At 36.5% G+C, this 9,486-nt stretch overlaps 1 non-coding gene and 3 pseudogenes across 1 annotated transcript; 3 read left to right on the top strand and 1 right to left on the bottom strand.

Moving 5' to 3' along the window:
• The first annotated feature begins 204 nt into the window (after positions 1 to 204).
• Positions 205 to 1,482, top strand: LOC126667188 (ATP synthase subunit beta, chloroplastic-like; annotated as a pseudogene).
• Positions 1,483 to 3,274: 1,792 nt separating this feature from the next.
• Positions 3,275 to 4,048, top strand: LOC126671580 (NAD(P)H-quinone oxidoreductase subunit K, chloroplastic-like; annotated as a pseudogene).
• Positions 4,049 to 4,171: 123 nt separating this feature from the next.
• Positions 4,172 to 4,647, top strand: LOC126671670 (NAD(P)H-quinone oxidoreductase subunit J, chloroplastic-like; annotated as a pseudogene).
• Positions 4,648 to 5,178: 531 nt separating this feature from the next.
• Positions 5,179 to 5,251, bottom strand: TRNAF-GAA (transfer RNA phenylalanine (anticodon GAA)). Its single transcript has one exon. It is a non-coding gene; the product is annotated as a tRNA-Phe (tRNA).
• Between the last annotated feature and the right edge of the window lie 4,235 nt (positions 5,252 to 9,486).

Below are 9,486 nucleotides of genomic sequence, written 5' to 3' on the forward strand. Positions count from 1 at the left end.
AAACGTTTCGCTTAAATTGCTAAAAAGGTGAAACGCTTGGATTTGTTTCGTAACGTTGGTAAACGGTTGGCTTAAATTGGTAAAAAGGTGAAATGCTTGGATTTGTTTCGTAACGTTTGTAAACGCTTGGCTTAAATTGCTAAAAAGGTGAAACGTTTGGATTTGTTTCGTAACGTTTGTAAACGTTTTCCTTAAATTGCTAAAAATGTGGCTCTAGTCTGTAGTCAGATGAACGAACCCCCGGGAGCTCGTATGAGTGTTGGCTTAACTGCCCTAACTATGGCGGAATATTTCCGAGATGTTAATGAACAAGATGTACTTCTATTTATCTACAATATCTTCCGTTTTGTCCAAGCAGGATTCGAAGTCTCCGCCTTCTTGGGTAGAATACCTTCCGCTGTGGGTTATCAACCTACCCTTAGTACCGAAATGGGTTCTTTACAAGAACTAATTACTTCTACAAAAGAAGGGTCCATAACTTTGAGTCAAGCAGTTTATGTACCTGCGAACGATTTGACTGACCCTGCTCCTGCCACGATATTTGCACATTTAGATGCTACTACTATAGTATCAAGAGGATTGGCTGCTAAGGGTATCTATCCAGCAGTAGATCCTTTAGATTCAACATCAACTATGCTCCAACCCCAGATCGTTGGTGAGGAACATTATAAAACTGCGTAAAGAGTTAAGAAAACTTTACAGTGTTACAAAGAACTTCAGAACATTATAGCTATCCTTGGATTGGATGAATTATCTGAAGAACATCGCTTAACTGTAGCAAGAGCACGAAAAATTTAGCGTTTCTTATCACAACCCTTTTTCGTAGCAGAAGTCTTTACGGGATCCCTTGGGAAATATGTCAGTTTAGTAGAAACTATTAAAGGGTTTAAATTGATTCTTTCCGGAGAATTAGATAGTCTACCTGAGCAGGCTTTTTATTTGGTAGGTAATATTGATGAAGCTACTGCGAAGGCTACGAACTTAAAAATGGAGAACAACTTGAAAAAATGACCTTAACTCTTTATGTATTGACCCCGAATCGAATTGTTTGGGATTCTGAAGTGAAAGAAATCATTTTATCTACTAATAGTGGACAAATTGGTGTATTATCAAATCATGCGCCTATTTCCACAGCTGTTGATATCAGTATTTTGAGAATACGCCTTAATGACCAATGGTTAAGATGGCTCTGATGGGTGGGTTTGCTAGAATAGGAAATAATGAGATTACTATTTTAGTAAATGATGCAGAGAAGGGTAGTGATATTGATCCACAAGAAGCCAATCAAACTCTTGAAATAGTAGAAGCTAACTTGAGAAAGGCGGAAGGTAGGAGACAAATAATTGAGGCAAATCTAGCTCTCAGACGAGCTAGGGCACGAGTAGAGGCTATCAATGTGATTTCGTAACTATAACTAACTAGTAGGTGCGCCCGAATTAGAATAATAACCAGAACTTTTGTATAAGCAGAAGTTCTGTTTATACACCCCACCCCATTTTTGGATTCTGCCAATTGAATAGAATTCTAAGTATAATCAGATTTTAATACAACAAAAATGTTTTTCAATTCAAAAATGAAATAGAATGGAACGAAAAAGATAAAAAATCACCAAACTAAGACGGGTAAAAAAATTGAGATTTATTAGATAACATTGATTCTGATATCTAATCATTTGTACCTACTATTGGATTTGAACCAATGACTCCCGCTGTATAAAAGCAATACTCTAACCACTGAGTTAAGTAGGTAATTTATCAGCCCAAAGAAAAAATAAAATTTGTCACATCGACAAATCATTTTCATTGTAAATGAAATATTATTTATAAGTAATACCGATCAAAGAGATCAAAGAAATAGAATTAGGATGCGGGATCATATAATATTCCTCTTGACAAGAAATTATCGACATGATACAATATGTATCACAAACAGAAGAGCTATAGCTCAGTTAGGTAGAGCACCTCGTTTACACGCGCGCCAATGCTTTTTTTAAAGGAGTCCGTCATGTAATCAAAAGATTTATTGAGAAGTCAATGTCTTACTCCATGACTTTTAGGGAACAAGATAACAATAGCCTGACACAAAGGGTTCGGTCCAATTTAGGTGTCTTTGTAGACAGCCAACAGAACCCATCATTATTTAAGACCTTGATAAGGTGGATACTCAATCTATTAAACGCTAGGCATAATGAGTATAAGGACCTCAAAAAATTCTTTTTTCGTCCTATCCTATGAACTTTAAGGTGTATGAAGTTTCATATTGTATTCTTTAAGCGGAAGCGGGGCAGTGGAGATTCCATTTAACTTAAGTTAATCTAAGCCAAAAAAAGCAGACCTACGTCAGGATAACCCTTCTTTGAAACACTTTGGTAGTGCTCTCGGATCGAAATCTATAAATCAGAGCACATGAGGCCATCTTCTTATCTTTAGGCTAAGAGAATTATGGTAGACTAACTGATTATTTATATCAGTTAATGAACGGGCCCAATGCAAAAAAATGCATGTTGGGTCTTTGAAAAAGTTCGAATCATTTTGATAATAATTAGTTTGATCCGTTTTACCGAGAAGGTCTACGTTTCGAGTTCGTATAACCTTAAACAAAAAGAAACTAAATAAAAATAAATCAAATTAAAATCAAATAGGAATCTATTAAATTTTTATTTGATTTTAATTTGAGTATATATATATATGTATATTAGATATAAATAATATCTATAATTATAATATAAATAATATAAATAAATATACATAATCATAATCTAAATAATCAAAAATATATAGAAAATAATAATCAAAATTATAGAATTGATAGAAAATAGTCCAAATAATACGAAAAGAATATAAAAAGAATATAAAATATTCAATATTAATAAAGGAATTCCAATTCAACTTGACTAAACTAATCTAATATATTTTCCACACTCATAGGAGTGCGCCTATGTTTCTGATTTATGAATATGATATATTCTGAGCATTTCTAATAATATCAAGTTTAATTCCTATTTTAGCATTCCTAATTGCCGGAGTTTTATCCCCAATTAGCAAAGGGACAAATAAACTTTCTAGTTATGAATCTGGGATATAGCCAATGGGCGATGCTTGGTTACAATTTCGAATCCGTTATTATATGTTTGCTCTAGTTTTTGATGTTGAAACTGTTTTTCTTTATCCATGGGCAGTGAGTTTCGACGTATTGGGGTTATCCGTATTTATAGAAGCTTGAATTTTCGTACTTGTCCTAATTGTTGGTTCAGTTTATGCATGGAGAGAAGGAGCATTAGAATGGTCTTAGCTCTTGAATATTCCGCAAAAATAACAAAAAAAATAACATTGAGACAGTTATGAATTCCATTGAGTTTTCCTTACTTGATCGAACAACTAAAATTTCAGTTATTTCAACTACATTAAATGATCTTTCAAATTGGTCAAGACTCTCTAGTTTATGGCCACTTCTCTATGGTACCAGTTGTTGCTTCATTGAATTTGCTTCATTAATAGGCTCCCGATTCGACTTTGATCGTTATGGATTAGTACCAAGAGCTAGTCCTAAACAAGCAGATCTAATTTTAACAACCGGTACAGTAACCATGAAAATGGCTCCTTCTTTAGTGAGATTATATGAACAAATGCTTGAACCAAAATATGTTATTGCTGTGGGGGCATGTACAATTACGGGGGGGATGTTCAGTACCGATTCTTATAGTACTGTTCAGGGAGTCGATAAGCTAATTCCAGTAGATGTCTATTTGCCGGGCTGTCCACCTAAACCGGAGGCGATTATAGATGCTATAACAAAACTTCGTAAAAAACTATCTCGAGAAATTTGTTAAGATCAAATAGGTCTCAACCGGGGAATCGGTGTTTTACTACCAACCACAAGTTTAATATTGAACGCGCTACTCATACTGGAAATTATAATCAAGGATTATTCTATCAACCGCCGTCTACTTCAAAGATCCCCCCTGAAACATTTTTCAAATATAAAAAAGGTCAGTATCGTCCCAAGAATTAGTAAGTTAGAGGAAGAGCTCCTTTGTACAGAATAATTAAAAAAAAAGCAAACCAATCTTCATAAATTTCATCTTGAATGTGAAATACTTATATTCTATAAAAAAGAATTATTCAAATTATTATACGAATATATACAAATCAAAACGAGCGAGGGAAAAAAGATGCAGGGTCATTTATCTGCTTGGCTAGTCAAACACGGACTAGTTCATATATCTTTGGGTTTTGATTACCAAGGAATAGAGACTTTACAAATCAAGCCCGCGGATTGGCATTCCATTGCTGTCATTTTATATGTGTGTGGATACAATTATCTGCGGTTGCAATGTGCTTATGATGTAGCACTGGGCGGGCTGTTAGCTAGCGTATATCATCTTACAAGAATAGAGTATGGTATAGATCAACCAGAAGAAGTATGTATAAAGGTATTGCCTCAAGAAAGAATCTTAGAATTCCTTCTATTTTCAGGGTTTGGAAAAGTGCGGATTTTCAAAAAAGGGAATCTTATGATATGTTGGGAATCTTTTATGATAATCATCAGCGTCTGAAACGTATCTTAAGGCCGGAAAGTTGGATAGGGTGGCCCTTACGTAAAGATTATATTGCTCCCAGTTTTTATGAAATACAAGATGCTTATTGAATAAAATAATAAGAAACTAATCTTTAGTCTTCCAACTACAAATATTCAAGGAATGTACACACGTGAACATTGATTTTGGGCAAGTAGAACTAATAGGATGAAGTAAACGAATTCTGCATCATGAACTTTGTACCGCGCATATCCCTTATATGAGCTTTAAAAAGTCACATAACATATGAGCAAATGAAGAAATAGAAAAAGAATTTGAAATAAAATACAAAGAAATGAAAGAGGATCGGATTCTATTTATATTTTATTTGAGGCGAATATTGGATATTTCCAACCCTCAACTTCTATAGACTACACTTTTAGGTGTTTTAACTGACTAAAGTTAGTTAAACCTTTCGAGTCTATACGAAGTATTAACATTCTTTTTGATCGAGAGGAGACACATTATGATTATCAAATAAAAAAGAAGACATAATCTAATTTTTTTTAAATACTTTATTTAGAACATAAACACTTTACTCATCTATAATCTAATAATTTATAGAAATTGTAGAATAGATAATCATACACAAATTAATCATGTGTCAGGAACCAGATTGGAACTGGTGACACGAGGATTTTCAGTCCTCTGCTCTACCAGCTGAGCTATCCCGACCATTTTATTTTAGACGCGTCGTCTTCTTCATTTTACTAAATGATTTTAGTTTATGTCAATTAAAAAAAAAATGAATCGGATAATGATTTGGATTGTTAATCATTCCATTTTCCACTAGAGGGGGGGGGGGGGGTTTGTTCAAAGGTGTTCATTTTTATGTATATCATATCTACCGCAAGACTTGTGAAAAGAGAGACTAATCATGCTTACTAATCTAGCGTCACTTTTCACGCACACTTTGCGTAATATAACCTAACCATGCTTACTTAATCGGAACGATGCGTTAGAGAGACTTGTGACGCGACATACTAATCTAGCGTCACTTTTCATGCACACTTTGCGTAATATAACCTAAACATGCTTACCATGCTTAGGTAATCGGAACAACGCGTTAGAGAGACTTGTGAAGCGACATACTAATCTAGCGTCACTTCTCACGCACACTTTGCGTAATATAACCTAACCATACGTAGGCAATCGGAACGACGCGTTAGAGAGACTTGTGATGCGACATAAGCATGGTAATCGAAACGACACGTTAAAAAAACGGAAAACGCGCCATACTAATCTAGCGTCACTTTTTACGCACACTTTGCGTAATATAACCTAACCTTGCTTAGGTAATAGGAACGACGCGTTAAAGAGACTTGAGGCGCGACATACTAATCTAGCGTCACTTTTTACGCACTCTTTGAGTAATATAACCTAGGGCTAAGTCCATAAAAGTTGCCATATAAAAGTTTCATTTTCACGCACACTTTTCATAATACAGCCTAACCATTCTTATGTAATCGGAACGACGTGTTAAAGAGACTTGAGAAGCTACATACAAATCTAGTGTCACTTTTGACGCGCACTAGGCGTAATATAACCTAACCATGTTTAGGTAATCGGAACGACGCGTTAGAGACACTTAAGACGCGACTTAAGCATGGTAATCGAAACAACGCGTTAAAGAAACTTGAAACACGCCATACTAATCTAGCGTCACTTTTCACGCACACTTTCCGTAATATAACCTAACCATGCTTAGGTAATCGGACTGACACATTAAAAAGACTTGAGACGCGACACACTAATCTAGCATCACTATTCACGTACTCTTTGCGTAGTCTAACCTAACCATGCTTAGGTAATCGGAACGACTCGTTAAAGAGACTTGAGACACGATATACTAATCTATTTTCACTTTTCACGCACTTTGCATAATATAACCTAACCATGATTAGGTCGGAACGACGCGTTAGAGAGACTTGTGACGCGACATAAGCATGGTAATCAAAACGACGCGTTAAAGAGACTTGAGACGCAACATATTAATCTATTGTCGCTTTTCACGCACACTTTGCGTAACATAACCTAACCATGCTTAGGTAATCGGAACGACGCATTAAAGAGACTTGAGATGCGACATACTAATCTAACGTCACTTTTCACGCACAATTTGCGTAATATAACCTAACCACGCTTAGGTAATCGGAACGACGCGTTAGAGAGACTTGAGACGCGACATTTAATCTATTTTCACTTTTTACGCACACTTTGCGTAATATAACCTAACCATTCTTTGGTAATTGAAACAACGCATTAAAGAGACTTGAGATGCGACATACTAATCTAGCGTCACTTTTCACGCACACTTTGCTTAATATAACCTAACCATGCTTAGTTAATCGGAACAACGTGTTAGAGTGACTTGTGACGCGACATACTAATCTAGCGTAACTTTTCATGCACACTTTGCGTAATATAACCTAAGCATGCTTACCATGCTTAGATAATCGGAACAATGCGTTAGAGAGACTTGTGACGCAACATACTAATCTAACGTCACTTTTCACGCACACTTTACGTAATATATCCTAACCATGCTTAGGCAATCGGAATGTTTCCTTAGAGAGACTTGTGGCGCAACATAAGCATGGTAATGGAAACGACACGTTAAAGAGACATGAAACACGCCATACTAATCTAGCGTCACATATAACGCACACTTTGCGTTATATAACCGTGCTTAGGTAATCGGAACGACGCGTTAAAGAGACTTGAGACTCGACATACTAATCTAGGGTCACTCTTTACGCACACTTTGCGTAATATAACGTAACAATGATTAGGTAATCAGAACGACGCGACATATTAATCTATTGTCATTTTTCATGCATATTTTGCGTAATATAACCTAACCATGGTTAGATAATCGGAACGACGCGTTAAATAGACTTGAGACACGGCATATTAATCCATTGTCATTTTTCACGCACACTTTGCGTAATATAACCTAATAACCATGTTTAAGTAATCAGAACGACGCGTTTAAGATACTTGGGACGAAACATACTAATCTAGAGTCACTTTTCACCCACACTATGTGTAATATAATCAAACCATGCATAGGTAATCGGAACGATGCGTTAGAGAGACTTGAGTCGTGACATACTAATCTAGTGTCACTTTTCACGCACACTTTGTGTAATATAATCTAACCAAGCTTAGGTAATTGGAACGACGCGTTATAGAGACGTGAGACGTGACATACTAATCTAGCGTCACTTTTCATGCACACTTTGCATAATATTACCTAACCATGCTTAGGTAATCGAAACGACGCGTTAAAGAGACTTGAGAAGCGACATAATAATCTATCGTTACATTTCACGCACACTTTGCGTAATATAACCTGACCATTTGGTAATGAGAAGACGTTTTAAAGAGACTTGAGACACAACATACTAATTTAGCGTCACTTTTCACGCACACTTTGCGTAATATAACCTAACCGTGCTTAGGTAATCGAAACAACGCGTTAAAGAGACTTGAGACGCGACAAACTAATCTATTGTTACTTTTCACGCACACTTTGCGTAATATAACCAAACCACGCTTAGGTAGTCGGAACGACGCATTAAAGAGACTTGAGACGCGCCATACTAATCTAGCGTCACTTTTCACGCACACTTTGCGTAATACAACCTAACCATGCTTAGGTAATCAGAACAACGCGTTAAAGACACTTGAGACGCGACGTACATTACTTTTGTCACTTTTGACGCGCACTAGACGTAATATAACCTAACTATGCTTAGGCAATCATAACGACGCGTCACAGACACTTGGGACGCGACATAATCATGGTAAGAAAAACGACGCGTTTAAGAGACTTGAAACGTGCCATACTTATCTAGCGTCATTTTTCACGCACGCATTACGTAACATAACCTAACCATTCTTAGGTAATCGGAACGACGCATCAAAAAGACTTGAGACGCGACACACTAATCTAGCGTCACTATTCACGCACTCTTTGCGTAATATAACCTAACAATTCTTAGGTAATCGGAACGTCGCGTTAAAGATACTTGAGACGCGACATACTAATCTAGAGTAACTTCTCACGCACATATTGTGTAATATAATCTAACCATGCTTAGGTAATTTGAAAGACGCGTTAGAGAGATTTGAGACGTGACATACTAATCTAGAGTCACTTTTCACGTACACTTCGCATAATATAACCTAACCATGCGTAAGTAATTGAAACGACGCGTTAAAGAGACTTGAGACGCGACATACTAATCTATCGTTACTTTTCACGCACACTTTGCGTAGTATAACCTAACCATTGTTTGGTAATGGAAATACGTTCTAAAGAGACTTGAGACGCGACATACCAATTTAGCGTCACTTTTCACGCACACTTTGCGTAAAATAACCTAACCGTGCTTAGGTAATCGAAACAACCCGTTAAAGAGACTTGAGACGCGACATACTAATCAATTTTTACTTTTCACGCACACTTTGCGTAACATAACCGAACCATGCTTAGGTAATCCGAACAACGCATTAAAGAGACTTGAGACGCGCCATACTAATCTAGCGTCACTTTTCACGCACACTTTGCGTAATACAACCTAACCATGCTTAGGTATTCGGAACAACGCGTTAAAGAGACTTGAGACGCGACGTACATTACTATTGTGACTTTTGACGCGCACTTGACGTAATATAACCTAACCATGCATAGGTAATCATAACGACGTGTTAGAGACACTTGAGGCGCGAAATAAGCATGGTAATCAAAACGACGCGTTAAAGAAACTTGAAACGCGCAATACTTATCTAACGTCATTTTTCACGCACACTTTGCATAATATAACCTAACCATTCTTAGGTAATTGGAACGACACATTAAAAAGACTTGAGACGCGACATACTAATCTAGCATCACTATTCAC

Source organism: Mercurialis annua, linkage group LG1-X, assembly GCF_937616625.2.
Source record: "Mercurialis annua linkage group LG1-X, ddMerAnnu1.2, whole genome shotgun sequence".
In the NCBI taxonomy this organism is placed as follows: Eukaryota; Viridiplantae; Streptophyta; class Magnoliopsida; order Malpighiales; family Euphorbiaceae; genus Mercurialis; species Mercurialis annua.